A 20418-nucleotide genomic window follows, 5' to 3' on the forward strand; every position below is an offset into this window, starting at 1 on the left:
GCCTGGGCTTTGTCCGAGCATTAGAGCACAATTTCGACGTGCCAAGACATGAAAGAATGCTACCGATAGCATAAGTATACGAGACTCGCACTGTTGGCAACAACTCTAAGCCTGACTTACAAAGACCTCTTATTTTTCAGGAATCAGATTTCCATCTGTCCCATTCAACGTGTATCTAATTGAACTTGATTGGCGGAAACGCAGGCCTGTTGATGCCTGAGAGTGCCCAGAAACGGCTGTATAGAATGTTTGACTTTTTGCGTTTTGCAAAAAACATAAGTAGTTAATGCAATGGGAAAATACTAAAGAACATTGGCATTCATATAATAATATTATTAATTTTTCTAATGCCATTTTTCAAAATTATTAAACATTTTTAAAAGAAATTTTTATTTAATTTATTAATGTGCTCAGTGTCTCCTTCAAGATCACATCTGGGATTGTCAGTGAGCCTTAGAGTGCGGTTGAGAAAGGCTTAGACAATCGCAGCCAGTTCCTTTATGAGGCATTCGTGGAATGCTTGTTTGTTTTATAATTTTTGTTTTGTTATTTAATTTTGTTTCACAATTTTTGAACACTATTTTGGCACCATTTTTTTTGGATCACATGAGGATTGAATTAATCACGGGCCGCTGGGATTTGACCAAAATGCAGGATTGACACTTTAAGAACATATAGCCGTTGGATTATAAACAACTGTCAACCATTTTTTTTTTCCCCAAACCTTTATTATTTTCAAAACTTACAGTAAGTGTAACCATAAATACCACATTTTATACATCAATAACACACACTTAATATTCCATTAATATCCCTCCTGAACAATCACAATGCAATCACATAAAATTTCTATAATGAACCCCAATATATCTAAATTTATTAATCTAACAGACCCCCATCCTTCCCCCTCCCGGATGTGCATGACATAGGGAAAAACATTAATTAAACATTACAGTATTTTGCTAATGGCTCCCAAATCTCCTGAAATTTCTTAAAATTCCCTTTCTGAATGGCTAATATTCTTTCCATTTTATACACATGACACAATGAATTCCACCAAAAACTATAATTAAGCCTCGTCCAATTCTTCCAATTGCTTGTAATTTGTTGTATGGCAACTCCTGTCATTATTAATAAAAGCCTGTTATTTTTAGATGATATTTGACTTTTAGCTCTCATTGACATGCCAAAAAGCACAGTATCATAGGATAATGCCACTGGATTTTCTAATAAGCAATTTATTTGGCCCCATATAAATGATCTAAAGTCCCTGCTTCGAGATGACAATGCCAACATTTATTAGACTTAGAGCTGTCCAACTTTTGTAACTGAACTGTCAACCATTTAAAGGATTTACAATGTGGTCACCTAAGGATCATCTTTCCTTCCTGGAGACATACACAGATAAGTGTTATATATATTTTTTCATATGGAAATATATATGATTGTGTGGTTATACAGCCTCTGAAAAAACAGACTAAAACTAATAGTTTAAGGATCAAAATCGTCATTCAACTACTATATGAAAAGTGTGTTTAGGAGGTGGAACATATAATGCGCAATGATGGTCCTGGTACCACTCCCAGATGTGACCTTGGTGGAGACACATTAATAAATTTATATAAATTTTTTTTAAAATTTTTTTTTAATAATTTTGAAAAGTGGCATTAGAAAAATTAGTTAAGAACATAAGAATAGCCTTACTGGGTCAGACCAATGGTCCAATGAGCCCAGTAACCCATTCTCACTGTGGCCAATCCAGGTCCCTAGTACCTAGCCAAAAACCAAAGAGTAGCAACATTCCACCATCTCAAAGAATAGCAAGATTCCGGAACCCCAATGAGAGCAACATTCCAGAGCTGAGATTGTGATGTCATAATGTCTCATTCCACAGTGCCTCAGAGCCAACCTCAGCAGTGATGTTACAATGGCTTAATTGCCTCGCGTAAGAAAATAAGAATAGCTTTACTGGGCCAGACCAGTGGTCCATTAGGCCCAGTAGCCCGTTCTCAAGGTGGCCAATACAGGTCACCAGTACTTGGCCAAGAACATGGAAAGAGAGAGCTTTGAGAAACAACACTCTGAACACCCACATTTTTGGTTCTCATATGCATAATCTCTTCTAGAGGTTTGCAGCAGAAAATTTATATTTTGTTTTGTTGTAAGTCTTTTTGTATTGGCTTTTCTTTGCATCATTCTATTTATCTTATTTTTATTTATTTAAAAATGTATAGCCTGCAGCATCCCACAGTTCTGCGCGGGTTACAAAACATATACTTAAGATAAAACTTTTAGAAAAATTCTCTCTCAACTAACATTCTTTTCTTTAGCACTCTCCAGACCAGTAGAGGTTAACTTTACGATTGGGTATATATCTAATCATGACCAGCAGGTGGAGACTGAAAACAAAACTTTGGGACAGTATATCCTAGCCCCTCCTCTCTATTTCCCTCAGTCTTCTTTCAGTCTCCAGCAGGTGTTGAGTGATCTGTACCCATCTCCCTTGGTAGGGCTGTTGGAATTTGTTTAGAGGTTTATTGTCCCTGTTTTTAGCCGGACGGAGCTTGGACGGACTCTGTTTGGGGGTTCGTCCGACCTCGGGGGTGTCAAACCCGGCGGGTCACGAGCGGGGTCCCTCCCCCCACTTCCTCCACCTCCCCATATTTTTTTAGAGGAGCCTCAGCAGTAAGCCTTGCCCCCTAAATCAAGCAAGGCATATTGCTTCGAGAGCCTGTGGAGTCTGTTCTGTAAAAAAAAAAAAAAAAAAATCCTGAGGTAGTGCTGGTCTGGAGGGTTGTATCCCTTAAGAAAACTGTATTTGACTGTATTTTTTTCAACTAACCGGCACTTTTTTACAGCTAGGTCGCGTATGGAGCAATGAGCACTTCTAAAGGGAAAAAGTGCTCATTGTGCTCCAGACGCGAGGCACTCGCGGCCGGCCTGTGCAAGCGGTGTTCAGGCCGGTGCGGTGGAGGAGCTCCGTCGGCAGCGGCTGCAGGCGCCCAGAGCTCCCCGCCGATGGTGCCTCGCGAGTCGGCAGGGAACGGTGGAGAAGCCCGGTCTTCTCCGTCCGCCCACGGAGGGATTCCCCGAGCCGCCGACGGTCGGGTTTTAGAGGATTCCCTCTCAGCTGATATTTTGACAGCTGATGCCGGCTTGCCTGTTTTAGCGGCTGAGACTATTCAGGTCTCTCAGCCGCTTCAGGCTGTGGAGGGAGCTGTTTTGGCGGGAAAGACGCCATCTTCTCTGTCTGGCCCCTCCATTTTGTCTTCCACCTCAGGTGACCTTCCCCCTGTTTTGTCTAAGCAGGGGCAGGTTTCTGCTGGGTCCCCTGCTGTGGCAGGGAGTCCCTTGGGACCCTCGGGGGGTTTTTCCCCTGATTTTTTCTTTTCATTATGCAAAGCCTATTTTCAGGCGGCTGGGGGTCCCGGTTGCGCCCAGGGGGTCTCGGGGGGTGGGGTTTCCTCCGCGCTCCCTGCGGCTTTGCCTCTCTCGTCTGACGTGACGTCCCCTCCGCCGCCTCTCTTGTCCAAGCGTCCGCGGGTGTCGTGGGACGAGGATTTGTGGTCGGAGGAACGTGTCGGTATGGAGGAGGACCTGGACCCTTCTGAGGAATTCCAGGACCCTCTGGAGGGGACGGAAGCTGGCGGCGGGTTGTCGGGTTTCCCGTTCTCCAGTGACGAGGCGTCCGTGGTGCGCCTTTTTCAGAGAGATGAGCTGCCTGACCTTATTCAACAGGTTTCTTCGGCTTTGCGTTTTGAGGACGCGCCGCCGGAGACTCCGCGTGTGGGGGACCCTCTGTTACGAGGGATCCGTTCCGTTTCCCGCTCTTTTCCTATGCATCAGGATATTCGGGATATTATTCTTGAGCAGTGGAAAACGCCGGAGACGCCGTTTCGGCTGGCGCGCAGCATGGCTCGCCTGTATCCCATTCCTGAAGGGGATCGGGCTACGTTAGCTTCGCCAGTCGTGGATGCGGTGGTCTCGGCTATTTCCAAGCGGCATACCGTGCCTGTTGAGGGCGGTTCTGCCTTGCGGGACTCTGAGGAGCGCAAATTGGAGAACATCCTTAAGCAAAATTTTCAAGTCTCTGCTTTTGGGGTCCAGGCGGCTATTTGTGGGGGACTGGTCGCTCGCGCCGTGTTTCGGTGGGCGGAGCGGGTCTTGGATCGAGAGTCTGACGACTGGTCTCTGGTGGATCAGGAGGTAGCAAAGATTGAGATGGCTGCCTCATTCCTCTCGGATGCTCTGTATGACTTGGTGCGGATCTCGGCTAAGTCCATGGCTTTTGGCGTGGCCGCAAGGCGTGTGTTGTGGCTGCGCGCTTGGGCGGCGGATGCTGCGTCCAAAGCTAAGCTTACTAAATTTCCCTTTCGGGGGTCGTTTTTATTTGGAGAGGACTTGGATAAGTTAATTCAGACTCTGTCGGACTCGAAAGTTCCCCGTTTGCCGGAGGACCGTGCCCGCCCGGCGTCTCGGGGGGGTGCGGCCCGGGGGCGTTTGCGGGAATTTCGCAAGTATCGCCCTGGGCGTGGGGCTGCTTCTTTCCAGTCTCCGGGGTTTTCCCGGGGTCGGTTCTTCCAGCGCATGCAGCCCTTTCGGGGGGCCCGTCGGGGGGCAGGGAACCCCTCCGCCGGTTCCCCCGCTTCCCGTCCTGCACAATGACGCCTTGCCGGCGCCCCCCTTGGTTCCGGTGGGGGCCCGGCTGCGCGACTTTTTTCCCAAATGGGCCGAGATCACGTCCGATCAGTGGGTCCTGGAGGTGGTGCGGGACGGTTATGCCCTGGAGTTCGCCCGCTCTCTGCCGGATTTTTTCCTCGCTTCTCCGTGTCAGACTCCGGGGAAGAAGCAGGCTTTTCGCCAGACCCTTCAGCGCTTGCTATATCTCAGGGCAGTAGTTCCGGTGCCCCCCCCGGAGTGGGGCACGGGCAGGTACTCCATTTACTTTGTGGTGCCCAAGAAGGAGGGGACTTTTCGGCCCATCCTCGATTTGAAAGGGGTCAACAGGGCTCTCAAGGTTCCCTCTTTCCGTATGGAAACGCTGCGGTCGGTCATTCTGGCGGTTCAGCCGGGGGAGTTTCTCACTTCTCTCGATCTGACGGAGGCCTACTTGCATGTTCCTATTCGGACCTCTCATCAGCGTTTCCTGCGCTTTGCGATCTTGGGTCGGCACTATCAGTTCTGTGCGCTTCCCTTTGGGCTGGCCACGGCTCCCCGGACGTTCACCAAGGTGATGGTGGTCGTCGCGGCAGCCTTGCGGTCGGAGGGCATTCTGGTACACCCCTACCTGGACGACTGGTTAATTCGGGCCAAGTCGTTGCAGGAAAGCTACCGGGTTACGGCTCGGGTGGTGGAGTTTCTCCGGTCGCTGGGCTGGGTGGTCAACCTTTCCAAGAGTCGGTTGGTTCCGGCTCAGCGTCTGGAGTACCTCGGGGTGCTGTTCGACACCTCCTTGGGGAAGGTCTTCCTCCCAGAGGCCCGGGTGAGCAAATTGCAGTCTCAGATTCGCCTGCTTTTGGCGTCCCGGTGTCCTCGGGCGCGAGATTTCCTCCAGGTCCTGGGGTCGATGGCGGCGTCCCTGGACGTGGTGAGGTGGGCGCGGGCCCACATGCGTCCTCTTCAGTATGCTCTGCTCCGGAGGTGGTCTCCCCAGAGGCACGGGATGGATGTTCCGGTTCCCCTGCGAGGCTTGGCGCGCTGCAGTCTGCGTTGGTGGCTCCGGACCCCTCACCTAGTTCAGGGGGTGGGTCTGGATCTTCCGCAGTGGACGGTGCTCCTTACGGATGCGAGTCTCCTGGGTTGGGGGGCCCAGTGTCTGGGTCACTCTGCTCAGGGAACCTGGTCCACGGAGGAGGCCTCCTGGTCGATCAACGTGTTGGAGACCAGGGCGGTCCGGCTGGCGCTGTTGGCTTTCCACTCCCTTTTGTTGGGCAAGTCGGTCAGAGTCCTGTCGGACAATGCCACGGCAGTGGCTTATGTCAATCGTCAGGGGGGCACCAAGAGCACTCTGGTGGCGCAGGAGGCGGCTCGGCTCATGGTTTGGGCGGAGTCGCATCTTCTGGACCTCTCGGCCTCTCACATTGCCGGGGTAGAAAACGTTCAGGCGGACTTCCTCAGTCGTCACTTCTTGGATCCGGGAGAGTGGTGTCTCGGCGCCGAGGCGTTTCAGTTGCTAGTGCGTGCTTGGGGGCAGCCCCTGATGGATCTGATGGCTACAAGTGGCAACGCCAAAGTACCCCGCTTCTTCAGTCGTCGCAGGGACGGTCTGGCCGAGGGTCTGGATGCTCTGGTCCAACCGTGGCCAACGGAGGGGCTGTTGTATGTGTTCCCTCCTTGGCCATTAGTAGGCAGAGTACTGCTTCGCATTGTTCGCCATCCGGGGCTGGTGGTCTTGGTGGCTCCGGATTGGCCTCGTCGTCCGTGGTATGCGGATCTGGTGAGGCATCTGGTGGCGGATCCTCTTCCTCTGCCTCTCGAGTGCGATCTTCTGACGCAGGGTCCCATTCCCATGTTCGACCCGTCTCCCTTTTGTCTTACGGCTTGGCTCTTGAAAGGGGCCGCCTGAGTAAGAAGGGATATTCCGACAAGGTGATCTCTACACTTTTGGGGTCCCGGAGGCTTTCTACCTCTCGGGCTTATGTACGGGTTTGGCGTCTGTTTGAGGAATGGTGCCGAGCGCGGGGAGTGGTCTCCTTTCGCGCTTCTCTGCCTAACATTCTAGAGTTTTTGCAGGATGGCCTGGATAGGGGCCTGGCCTGGTCTTCTCTTCGGGTTCATCTGGCGGCCCTGTCGGCTTTTCGGGGGCTGGTGACAGGTCAGCGTTTGTCAGCCATTCCTGATGTGATTCGCTTTCTTAGGGCGGCCAAGTTGCTCAGGCCTCCCATAAGGCCCTCGATTCCCTCTTGGGATCTCAATCTGGTTCTCTCTGTTCTAGTGCGCCCTCCTTTCGAGCCGTTGGATGGCTGTTCGTTGAAGGACCTTACGCTGAAGTCGGTCTTTTTGGTGGCCATTACTTCCGCTAGACGGGTGTCGGAGCTACAGGCTTTCTCTTGTAGGGCTCCCTTCCTGGAGTTTTCAAAGGAGCGGGTTGTTTTGCGGCCTGTTCCTTCCTTTCTGCCGAAGGTAGTTTCTCCTTTTCATGTCAATCAATCGGTGGTCCTCCCGGTCTTGGGTAGTCGGGAGGGTTCTTCTGAGCAACGACAGCTGCGCAAGTTGGATGTCGGTCGGGTCCTCCATGCTTATGTGCAGCGGACCCGGGATTTTCGGAGCTCCGATCATCTCTTTGTGCTTCTGGCGGGTCCTCGTCGGGGGGCTGGCGCTTCTAAGGCTACTATTGCGCGCTGGATCAAGGAGACGATCGCTTCCGCTTATCTTCTGAGTCAGAAGCCGGTTCCGGAGTTTCTCAGGGCTCATTCCACTAGGGGTCAGGCGGCTTCTTGGGCTGAGTCGTCGCTCGTGCCTCCGGTGGATATTTGTAAGGCTGCGGTTTGGTCCTCCTTGCATTCATTTGTTCGGCATTATCGGGTAGATGTTCAGGCGCGTCGGGACGCGGTGTTCGGTGAGCGTGTTCTGGTATCGGCCCTTCGGGGGTCCCGCCCGTGAGAGGGACTGCTTTGGTACGTCCCAATCGTAAAGTTAACCTCTACTGGTCTGGAGAGTGCTAAAGAAGGAGAAATTAGGTTCTTACCTGCTAATTTACTTTCTTTTAGCTTCTCCAGACCAGTAGAGGTCCCCACCCTATCTGTTGTTGTTGTTGTTGGGGCTGTTGCGCGGGCAGTTTTTGGTTTTTGCTGCGGGTTCTAGTATTTTTCTAGGGCCGGGGAGAATTGAAGAACAGCGGCTGTGGCTCGGCTGGCTTAGCTGGCGAGCTGTGGGGACCTTCTTCCTTCGGGAATTTCTCCTCTGCATTTTCCAACAGCATTTTTTGGGTATGTTATTGGTTACTCCTTTCGGAGTATTGTTTTTTCTCTCTGTTGTTTCCAGTTCTTGGTTCTGCTTGGCTATTCGGCAGACTGAGGGAAATAGAGAGGAGGGGCTAGGATATACTGTCCCAAAGTTTTGTTTTCAGTCTCCACCTGCTGGTCATGATTAGATATATACCCAATCGTAAAGTTAACCTCTACTGGTCTGGAGAAGCTAAAAGAAAGTAAATTAGCAGGTAAGAACCTAATTTCTCCTTTTTTGTTTGTTTGTTTGAAATATTTTTATTGAACAGAAAGGTTATTGAACGGACAGAATAAGCCTAACATTCAGAAAACAACAACAAACTTAAAGAAACCCTGCAGGATACCAATTTAAAACATTAAAACATATGTATATTCTCTTTAGAATAACATTGTCTTTATACTTTTTTCTTTTTTTTAAATCTTTATTAATTTTCAAAACATACAAAGTGGCAAGAATTATATCAACATAAGCACTTAAATTCCATCAATAACAATGCAGAAGAGAAATATCCCTCCCCTCCCATCCAACAATTTAATCAAGAAATAAACCAGAAAGATATCCCCCTCCACCCACCCACCCACCCCTTCCAATCTACACTTTTTCTAAATTGCAACACACTAGAAGCTTGCTTAATCTCAATAGATATCAAATTCCAAAGCAACACACTCTATACTGAAACCATAGAAGTCTGCTGGCAATTGTAAATGACACAAATACATAAGGGTCGACCACTGAGGTGACTTGTCAGTGACAGGGAAACAAGGGAAATTTGCCTCTAAACAAGCATACGTACAGCTTATTTGATAATTAATATTCTTAATTAAATATCATAGTTTACTAAAACAGGTTCCAATAGTGGCAAAACATTGAAAAACTGCAGTTGTAATTGTGCATAAAACAAGCAACGAATGAACTTTTTTTTTCAAATTTAAATCACTTATTTATCTAGTTAATCTATATTACAAAAAAAGTATTAAACTTGAGCATTTGTGCTAAGCTTTCTTCAGGACTTGGCACTAATTGGTTAAAAACTGATGTATCCAACTAGACTTCTGTTTTCTTTTTAAAAAATAAGATAGATGGGCCCCAGCTTAATCTCCAAAGGAATTTCAGTCCAAAGAGCTGAAGAATAGAATCTGAATGGTTTCTTTGTAGCGTCTGCTAATCCTTGCTTCATTGTTGGGTTTAGCCAATAGACTTCAGTGAGAATATCTTTACGTTGTTGCTGGGAAATATTGCATTAAAGAACATTGAAAAATATTCTGGGTCCAGTTGGTGAAAATATTTAAAAATCGCACATGATCTCTTGAATTTGACCGTTCTTGATTGGAAGCCAGTGTTAAATCCTTCAGAACAGGCATGGCATGACTGTTAGATTTCACCTTTTAATGAATGGACTTGCTGACATGTTCTGATTCAGAGCATTGCCCTAATCAATCTAATTTGTCACCAGTGAGTAAAAATCATTGCTAAGAAGGAATGTGTCTGTTCTGTTTAGTTTACCCAAATAAGTGAAGATTTAACCAACTTTTTCATTTGCACCCCAAGCCTCAATGCGAGTCTAACAATAATTCCAAGGGTCGTACTGTGGTTGTGGATTTTCTTTTCTCTCCATCTACTGTGATTGTTGTGTTTTTGTCCCACGCGGTTTTGACGTGTCTCCTTCATTTTTATTCATGTATGTAATTTGTTGTTTTTAAATTGGTTTATAGACTCCTGAGGCAGGCCATCTGGGCGAAACACATACATGTCGTGTCTTGACTACAATAAAAATATTGAGCACTGCTGATCACCTTCTCTGTTTTCTTTGTGATAAAGGAAATAACAGGATTGGGTATTAAGAGTTTTAAAGGAGAAATTTGCCTTGGGGTGTTTCATGTCTGAGAAGTTAGTGTGTGAACGTTGTCGCAAGTCCAGCACTAATACTAGCCTTGTGCCCGTTAAAACACCTAAGCGCACAGACCTAAAGACCACCAGAGCTGACCAGTGCAGCACTGAAGCCCCTGTGCCAGAGTTAGACTTCTACCCTGAGTCAGAGGTAGAGCAAGGGACTGGACAGGATTCTGTGCCACCCAAGAATAGAATCCCTGATAAGTCCTAGCTTAATGAAATTGCTGGCTAAGCAGGGGAAGAGCTCAGGAGAGCCAAGTTCCAGCCCTCCCCCATGCAGAGTTGGACATGGTTCCTGCACACACAGGCAGGTTAATGAATGGGAACTTAGCAGGCTGAGGAAGCAAAATCTCTTTTGGAAGCTTCTGAAGCAGAAAAGCTGGAGGACATTGATATGGTGGAGTTTGAGGAACCTTTTCTGCCAGAGCAGGGGAATTTGTCTGAACCAATTGAAGTTATGGACACTTCTGAGCAGCCTGATTTGGAAGCCATGGAAGTGAGTTGGCATTTGTTGTAAAAGTTTAGCTTTTTTGCTATGCTGGGGAAGCGCAGAGCTTTTGTTGGACTTTATGAGCTTCATTACATGTCCAGGAGCAGTGGGAATTTTGTATGCTATTGAGGCAAACTAGGAAGGTGTGCCTCAGGATGACTGAGTTTTTCCTTTTTGAAGTTTATTTTTTCTATGTGCTGTGGCAGTGGAAACAGGGCCTGCAAGTTTTGTGAGGCTGGAAGAGTGTAAATAACTGTTTGCTTTACAGCAGGGATGTCCAACCTTTTGGCTTCCCTGGGCCGCATTGGCTGAAAAAAATGTTTCTGGGGCCGCCCAAATGCGCAAACGCTGCAGCAAGACAGAGGAGGGAGCCGGCAAGACAGTAAACACCCGGGGGCAGCAGAGGAAAACACTGCATCACCCTCGACCGAGGCCACACAAAATACTTCACGGGGCCGCGGGTTGGACACCCCTGCTTTACAGTTTGGAAGTTTTTGGTTTTTCTTCTTTCATGCCAGTCTCTCAGGAGGCAGTTGAGAATTGTGGGGGGAATTCATCAACCATCTTAAGTGTAGGATTGTGGAGAGATTTTGGAAGTTGTTGATACTGAGGTGGATTCACCAATTCTCCCTCCACCAGCTCCCAGGAACTGCTGACCAGATGGGAATAAACATTATGAGCATTTTGGAAACTATGAAATATAAAGCTCTGAAGTTTGTTTTCTCTTTGTTTGACTGTCTGATGCTTCTTCTCTGGGGAGAAACAGAAGCATGAACAATTTTGAGAGTTTGCTAAGGAGAGGCCCAGCTGCGTAGGCAGCCTGAATGGTTTTTTTGACCAGGCCTGAGAAATAAGCGAATTGATGGGTTGATTAATTTACCGCCTTTGTGAAGGAATTCACTCAAGGCACTATATAGCAAGAATACTGTATATGTATATTTGAATATAAACCGAGATTTTATGGGGAGCTTGGTTTATATCCGAGTCTTCCCTGGTTCTTCCTCCCAGATCCACTGCAGGCCTCCTGCGAGTTTGCCTTAAAGCCCTGGTTGTCTAATGGGGCACCAGGACAGGAGCGGTCAACTTCCTCATTCTGTCCTGGCCAGCTGTGCTCCAACCTGCCTCCACCTGGCCCCCTCCCCCCAAGACCCATCCACAGCCTACCTTTTACGCCCTGGTGGACAAGAGGTGAACCGGGGCAGGAGTGATGCTCTTATGCTCCTTCCCCATGCAGACTTGCTGTTCATAATGGCTGCAGCGAGTTCTCGTGTCACTCTTATGGGTACATTTAGTTTAAGGTAACTAGAAAAATTATGGAGCGTGGGGAGGACGGAAAAATCTAAAATTGGGCATGCCTGATGGTCTTCCTGCCATTATTTATCATCGGGTTAGTTTTAAGTTCATGACAATCTGATTTCAGAAAGATGTATGCCAAAGTTTCCCAAGTGTCAGCATATTTGAGAGTTTATCTTTATGAAACTGGCAGGAATATTTAGTCTTAGTACAGGCATTGGGCTGTTTTGTGGCTGCTTTTACAAGGTTAACTGGGTGGGATTTTAAGAGTATCTGCCATCCCTGAATATGAGCCTTTCAAAACTGTTTGAACTTTGGGCTCAGCCCCCCACCCCCCTCCAGAATCTTTTTAAATGGCTGTAAGGGATGCTGAAGTCCTTGCCAGTCAAAGAGATACAGTTCTTAAGCTGCTCCCCTCCTAAGTCTCCCTTGCTCTGCTTCTTTAATGCATTGCAGAAGTCCAGAGAGTGCTTGGGGAGTCCTGGAGTTGGAGGCCGGAGGCATGCCACCGACTTCCGCATCAAAGAAGCAGTGCAGGGAGGAGGGGAATGGCTCGGGAACTGTATTTCTTTGACTGACAGGCCCTCAGAAAATGTATGTTTAGAATGCCGTGGGGGGAGGGGAATAGGAGGAGGGAGATATGTCGCCCCTCCCCCAAGTGCCCCTAGAATTGGAGGGCTGGCTACGTCCCTAGTTGGACAAATGTAAAATCCAATAAAATAAAAAAAAGTATTCTCTGCATCCAGTTCTTTCAGATTTCTTCTGTTAGTGTTGTTTTGGGTGAGCTCATACAATAAATACTCCCTGCTTTCAGAGGGCAGTTGCATGGTGTTGCAACAGGTGAACTACTCTGCAAAATTTACCCCCCAAAGTGTCTTGTCAGAAGGACTAAACATTGTCCGATGCCTGGGTACGAGTGAACTGACTGACACTGGCCATCTCTGCTGTTAACGGTATTCAGCATTTACCTCCTGGACTACCAACCGCCTGGTAATTTGAGAGGTGGGTCTATGTTTGAGTTGAAAACTGGCCATTTTTCACTCTGTTCCATACCCCCCAAAAAAAAAAAAAAAAATAAAAAAATTGCTAGTTCATTGTATTGCAAGGGGAATTTGTGGCATGTCACTCTTTCCCAGTATGCATGTCGCAACGCTTCCCTCAGAATGCCTCGTTCCTTCAGGTGACTCAGCTGCATTGCACCTCACTTGTAAGGAAGATGTCGAGCAGGGAAGTACAATCCAGCTGCAGAACGTACAATGTGTATGTGTGAAAGCCGAGAGGGCTGGGAAGGAGGTATGTTGACACTCGTTCTTTTTTTTTTTTTTTTGCATTGCCTTCATTTACTGATCCTTGGGGTGGCATATGTTGTTGGGTTTGGGGTTTTTTTTTATATTGAAATTGGACTGCATTATAGTCTTGTCAGGCATTGGATTTATCTAGAAAGAGAAGTGTTGTTCAACCTAAACATGATTTAGTGCTCGTAATGCACGGTTGACTTGTAGCGATCCACCCTTGCTCATTTAAGTAGTGGAATGCTCTCTGTTTCTCTTCTCCCCCCTGCCTCTGCTTATACCTTCTTGTAAGCTTGCTCTCATTAGCATTTTTAGCATTTTTTCCCCCCCTTTTACAAATGCAAATGTTGCCAGAAGAATGGCAGGAACGATTAATGGCAGTAGGGTAGAGTCCTAGCAACAGAGCTTAGACCGAGTCTTTTTTTTTTTTTTTTTGCACTGAGCAACCCATTGGCTCACAGCCACACCAGGATTGAGGGGAATGATTTATCTGGTGCCAGCACCCTACAAAACACAGCACGACAAGTGCTGAGGCAGTTGGGCTTTGCAAAAAGACAACAGGACCCATGGAACACGAAAGAAGAAACTATAAAGAGGGAACTTTATGCAGGGGTGTTCGTGAATGGAAGAGCACCTTGAAAGAGATTCTCTTCTCTAGCACAATGGTCAACAAACCAAGCTGTTGGCGATGTTCTTTTATTAGACTTGGTGCATTTGCAACCAAGTTTGCTAGCATTATACTCCATCCAAGTACAAGTGATTATTCAGTGGGTTTACTAATTTGTCTAAAGAGCTGTATGGGGTGTTTCCTATTCTGAATAAAACTAATATATATATTTATTTATTAATTCAATTTTCTTTACTGTTCTCCCAGGGGATCTCAGAATGGTTTACATGAATTTATTCAGGTACTCAAGCATTTTTCCCTGTCTGTCCTGGCAGGCTTACAATCTGTCTAATGTACCTGGGGCAATGGGGGGGATTAAGTAACTTGTCCAGGGTCACAAGGAGTAGTGTGGGTTTGAACCCACAACCTCAGGGTGCTGAGGCTGAAGCTTTAACCACTGCTCCACTCTAGAAATCAAAATGTAGTAGAAGTGAGCCAAGTAAAGGACAATGAAGCCTTTGTGACATCACTGTTGTGGTTTGCTCTTAGGCATTGGTAGAATGAAGCATTATGATGTCACAATGCCAGCTTTGGTTATCAGAGGCTGAAACTTTTCATGCTATGTTCTCCCAGGGGATCTCAGAACGGTTTACATAAATTAATTCATGTATTGAAGCATTTTTCCCTGTGTCCTGGCAGACTCACAATCTGTCTAATGTACCTGGGGCAATGGGGGGGATTAAATGACCTGCCCAGGGTCACAAGGAGCAGTGTGGGATTGAACCCACAACCTCAGGGTGCTGAGGCTGTAGCTTTAACCACTGCATCATAATTGCTGTGTTGCTCCACTTGGGCGTAATATCTTACACATAGTAAACAGCAATAGCACAACACAGTCATATAGCTTCAAGAAATGCCCCAGAGTAAACTTCAGAGAAAAAAAAAAAAAATGAGACTGGAGAATGAAAGTCTCAATGCTCTGATCTGGCGTCCCCTACCTCTCTCCCTTCATTCCGTTTCTTCCCTCCCTTCCTCTCCTCCGACGCTGCTGCTCCTTACGATCTCTCTAGCTCATGGCTGCCCCACTCACTTCCTCCCCAGGGCCAGCAGCTGTAATTGAATCTTTGGTTAGCTGGCAGCAGCAGCGTGGTAAGCCTGCTACCGCTGGCCTGTCCCGGAAGCCACCTCTCTGCAGTGACTTCCTGTTCCCACATAGGTGGGTCTTCTAGAGAGGCAGCCTATGTGGCTTCTAGAGAGGCAGGCTGGCGGCAGCAGACTTACCTCATTGCTGCTGCTGCTGCTGGTTGCCCGAAGATTCAATTACTGCAGCCAGGCAGCCAGGCCCAGGGGAGAAGGTAGATGGGGGAGTTGAGGAGAGCTGGCTAAACCCAGACAGACTCCCCATTAAAAAAAAAAAAATGTCCGGGCACTCGGAGTCCTTGAAAAAGAGGACATGTCTGGGTTTTCCCAGATGTCAGGTAAACCTAGTTAGAATGTCAAGCTCGCCGAGTTCTGTTAGCCCATAAGGAGAAGTTGTTAGGATCAGCTGATCCAAGCCACAAGCCTTACACATTCATGGAGAATCTGCATCAGAAATATCCGAAATTGTGTGTAATCTTGAGAAACCTTGGTAGAAATGGTAAAGCATGAAGATTTATGGAATTTAGAAGTAGGGATATCTATGAAACATGTGACAACTATTGTATGACGTGGCTGTGAATATTCTAAGGAATTCTTTAGTGCCTAGGAGTATACTTAGTTACCATATTTTTTTCTGGGAAACCCCAGACACATGACCCTGCCTAGTTTCACCTCCAGCTCCATCCCATTCTGCCTCAAGCCCCGCCCCTACAAATCCTCTTCATTTCTTCTAGACGAGCTCCAGCTGCATCTGGAGGGCCTGGAGCATGCTCAGATGTGTGTGTGTGTGACATCATCCGCGCATGCTCAGAGGTCCTCCAGATGTGACCGGAGCTTGTCGGGGCTTTCCAAAACCCGGACAAATGCCAGGTTTTGGAAAGTCCATCAATTACATATGGCAATGATTTTGACTTCTAGAAACATTTCTTTTTTTTCTTTAATTAAGGAGGGAAGTTATCAACAAGAGCTACTTGGTTTGGTTGGTTTTTTTTTACAGTTTACCCCAGTTATTAGTAATAAGGCATCAGTGCATAAAATCACTGCATAAAATGGGACCTGTGGTATAATACCAGTAGCCCACATTAAGAATTATGCTCCTAAACTACTGTATAAAGTGTCACTTGCCAGTGTCACTTTTATAGCTAGAGAACAATGTTGGTGGGAGGCTAAACAATTTAGATGTGCCTAAGTTGCTAAAGTATGGGCTCCTTTTACGAAGCCACATTAGCAGTTGAACGTGTGTAGTAGCACGCGTTAAACTGCCGGCCACGCTAGATGCTAACACCAGCATTGAGCTGGCGTTAGTTCTAGCTGCGTAGCGTGGGTTTAGCACGCGCGAAAAAGCTGTGTGTGCTAAAACCGCTAACGTGACTTCGTAAAAGGAGCCCCATGTTGCAGAATTTATTTTTTTTTGCATTTTACTTAACTACTTGCAGCTGGCCAGTTGTCTTGTATTTGGTGGGTATTTTATCTGTCTCATGAATGTTTTAATGCGTTCTCACCTTCAGTTGTAGATAAGATGAGCAATAAAAGTATTACAGAATTAAAATAAATAACAAATGTGCAGAATACTGCTGATAAATGCAAAATTGCTAAAATAAGAGGAAGGACTGGAGTCATGGATTTGATGCACCAGCCAAAGTAGTTTACGTATATTATAAACGGGTACTTTCTCTGTCCCTTAGTGGCTCACAATCTAAGTTTTGTACCTGGGACAGTGGAGGGTTAGATGACTTGCTCAGGGTCACAAGGAGCCACTGTGGGAATTGAACCCAGTTCTCCTGGTTCTCAGCCAATTGGGCTACTCTTCCCCTTCCAGAGCTGCTTTATTTGGTATGATAATTTTAAATCTTAAACTTTTATCTATGTGCTCATTTAGGCTTTTATAAAATGGTCCTCTAATATAAATGTAAGCTTAACTCCATAGAAAACTGAAGGCAGATAAAGACCATATGGCCTATTTAGTCTGCCTAACCATGCCATCTACTATCCCTTCCTCTCCCTTAGAGATCCAATGTACTTGTCCCAAGCTTTCCTGAATTTAGATAAAAATATCTCCACTACCTCCACCGGGAGGCCATTCCAAGCATTCACCACCCTTTCCATGAAAACTTATTTTCTGAGGTTACTTCTGAATCTATCTCCTTTCACCTTCATCCTATGCCCCCTCATGCCAGAGTTTCCTTTCCATTTAAGTGCATTTCATATGCCCGGTACATATTTAAATCTCTTTTAACATTGGACAGAAGGTTTCAGCATATTGTCTACAATTACACCCAAATCTTTTTCTTGGACGCTGACCCCCAAGGTGGATCCTAGCATCTGGTTATTCTTCCCAATGTGTATTTCTTCACATTTTAAATTTCATCCGCCATTTGGATGCCTAGTCTTCCAATTTCCTAAGGTCTGCATGTGTTTAACTACTTTGAACAGTTTAGTGTCATCTGCAAATTTAATCACCTCATTCGTCGTCCCAATTTTCAGATAATTTATAAATAAGTTAAATAGCACCAGTCCCAGTACAGATCCCTGTGGCACACCACTGTCTACCCTCCTACATGGTCATTTAGCCCTACTGTTTTCTGTCCGATAACCACTTCCTAATCCACAACACAACATTGCCCTCCTATCCCATGTTGTCTATTTTCCTCTTGTGTCTTTTTAGTGATTTTTTTAATCTGGTTTTGGTCTATTTGATTGATTGTTCTGGCCAATATATGGTGACGTGTGATAGGTAGTGGTCTGACCAAATTACTGGTGACATTTTTGATTTACTATTGTCAAGTCATGCTCTTACTACTTATTAGGAAATTGAAGTGGTGACCTTTGTTATGAGTTTTTTTTGAAGGATATGATTTTTAGATCTATGTCTTCTAAGAAGGAGAGGAATCCCAATTTTGAGGAAGATACCCAATTGGCATTTTTTATGGATGCAAAATAGTGGCCCAGATAAAGGGGCTCCTAACTCTGGACCTAGTTGAGATCATGCCCCAAAACTTTGAATATCACCTGATAAAATTTCTGAGATGGTTGAGTGGGCAGCTCTGAACCACTTGACATGGAATGACCCAGCAGTATTTTTGTCTTCTCTCTTGTCTAGGTGTATGTTTAGGTCACCTGCTATTAGAGTGAAGTTATTTTGTAGCATTAGATTGGTCAGGAATGTATTGTAGTTTTCTTTGGCTTCTGGCCATTTCCCTGATGGACTGTAGCATACTACACAATATAGTGTCTGTTTTAAAGATGGGTCTTTTATTTCACAGGCTATGATACTCACAGTTCTTACTGAGCTTGGGCATAGGTTGGGGCTGAACAATTCTGGTAGGCCAGATAAGATGAAATCCTGGTTTCAATCGCCACATTCAGATCAGGCAATGCTCTCTCGTTGAAGGAAACAGACAAGTCCAAGGTGCAATTGAGCAAACAGGAACTCCTTAACTTGCTTTTGGATTAACGGTAGAACTACTTACACTCTCTTTCAGATGTTTCAGCAGTCCATAGGTTCAAACACAATTTCATAACAATTCAGCCATGTTTCTGTCCATTGATTACCCCAACTCCTGTTGGTGTCGCTGTTTTCCCTCTCTGTACCTTCCTACCCTAGGAACCAAAAAAAAAAAAAGTGTGTGTGTGTGTGTGTGTGTGTGTGGGGGGGGGGGGGGGTGTCTCCCTTGGCATACAGGGCCTTGGTGGGAGAAATAGGATAACCAAGCTCTGGGCTCTATTTTTGTCTTATCTAATGGTCAAATCCAGGTTCTCTCTGTCCCCTCCCAGAAGCAATAGAAGTTTCCCTCTGCACTAGGGCTTTGGTGGGAAAAATGGGGTCACCAAAAGCCATGAGTTTCTCTCTCACCTTCCTTTTATAGCCTCCCCCCTTCCCTCATGAAAAAGGAACCTCTTACTCCTCCCTCTACTACTCACTATCCACTTCAAACGAGTCTGATTGGCTCTCTGACAAATCCACCACCGCTGTCTCTATGGCAGAGGCATTTTTCAGGGGGAGGGGGGGGGTGTTACACATTAAAATAGTAACATGGGATTGGGAGGAAGGAGTTGGTGTAGGAGGTATTTTGATTTATCTTTTGTGATTATAGGTTATTATTCTACTGTTTGTTCCCTTGTGTGTATGTTTTTGTGTGTGTACTTTATTCAAGCTTATTTAAAATTTCTTATACTACCTAATCAAATTTCTAAGCAGTGTACAGTAATAGTAAAAACATACATTGACTAAAATACAATTACAAGACATCTTTAGGGATAGCTAATATATTCAAAGATGTTTAAATCTTGGATAAACAGGAACAGAAGATAAAAAGTTGAGAACTACAATATTCTGAGAAAAAGAGAACAAATAAGGGAAGAACAATAGGAAGGTTTGCTGTAGAGAAAAACAACGTAGAGTTGCCCTTACAAGGGCAGTTAGGATTCAAAGGCATCAAGAAATAAAAATGTTTTTAGCTTCGTTTTGAATTGACTTAGAGATGATTCTTCGCATAAGTAGATAGGGATAGAATTCCATAGAGAAGGAGCAGTCACTGTAAAGATGTTTGATCTCATTGTGTTTATGTGCTTCAAAGATGGAATTGAAAGAAGGTTCTGAATCAAGGAATGAAGAGTCTTGGAGGGGTTATATGGAATAAGAAGTCTGTCAATGAATTTGGGCTATGAATGTTAGTAAAAGGATTTTATAGTTGATTCTATGTTCTACTGGTAGCCAGTGTGCTTTGTGTAAGAGGGGAGTGACGTGATCGTATTTCTTTGCGTTAAATATCTGCACTATCTGGAGTCGTCTTATTTCTTTTTTTGTTATGCCTTTATAGAGGGCATTGCAGTAGTCTATGCAGGAGATCACAAGAGAGTGGATCAGGGTGTTCAGAGAGGAGGGATCAAGAAATTTGGAAAGAGATCTAATCATTCATAGGCGGTGAAAACAGCACTGGACCACTGTACTGATGTGAAGGTGATGAGTGAATTTGCTATCAAAGGTAACTCCTAACAATTTTAAAGATGATACGACTTTGATGGATAGAGATTTGAATTTGAGAGGAGCCTATAAGGACAATCCATCTTTGAAGGGACAGATCAGTACTTTGGACTTTTCAATGTTAAGGGACATTATGTTTGAATCTAACCACGCTTTAATTTTTTCCAATTTTTGATTTATGATGGTTACCTCGTCCAGGTTATTTAGATCAATAGGATGTATAAGTTGTGGTATTGCGTTAAAGGCATCTAGGGTAATCATTGTTATGTGAGATTGTTTTTGGATTGATCCTGTTGGAGATTAATATGGGTATAGTTCTATTCGCCATTATCCCTTCTCCTACATATCCTATCGGTATTATTATTAGACCTATTCCTACTCATCTTTTCGTCATTGTTATGTTTGAAAGGGGAATTAGGTTGGTGAGGTAGTTAGCTGTTTGGTTGATGGTGTCAATTGGGCTGCCTTTTAAGCAGTGATACAAATTGTCATTTGTCATTAATACAAGTTATCAAAAAGAAACAAAATAAATGCAGATTGATGCTGGGAACTGATAATATTGGCTTATAACTTGCAAGCTTAAAAAATGTAATTGTTTAAGAGTAACGCTCCGAATGTAACAATTAAATGTAACCATTGATACAAGTTAAGCAGTTTTACAATTAAAAGCAATTATACATTTATAACAAGTTAGTGGTTATATAGGTTAAGCAATTGATACAAGTTAGTTTTAGGTACTTATTAGTTACCAACCCCTTTTTCTCTTTGCTTGTTT

The 20418-nt window shown here is 45.3% G+C and overlaps 1 protein-coding gene across 15 annotated transcripts in view; it reads left to right on the top strand.

Moving 5' to 3' along the window:
• Positions 1–20418, top strand: part of ANKRD6 (ankyrin repeat domain 6) — a 224114-nt gene that overhangs the window by 79963 nt on the left and 123733 nt on the right. The window contains exon 1 of one of the 15 annotated variants that reach the window (XM_033936177.1): positions 12845–12913. The exons of the other annotated variants lie outside the window; for them this stretch is intronic. The gene's annotated coding sequence lies outside the window, so the exon portion shown is untranslated. Of the gene's footprint in view, positions 1–12844; positions 12914–20418 lie in introns of those variants that run through there. 15 annotated transcript variants of the gene reach the window in all.

Source organism: Geotrypetes seraphini, chromosome 3 (genome assembly GCF_902459505.1).
Source record: "Geotrypetes seraphini chromosome 3, aGeoSer1.1, whole genome shotgun sequence".
NCBI classification, from domain to species: domain Eukaryota; kingdom Metazoa; phylum Chordata; class Amphibia; order Gymnophiona; family Dermophiidae; genus Geotrypetes; species Geotrypetes seraphini.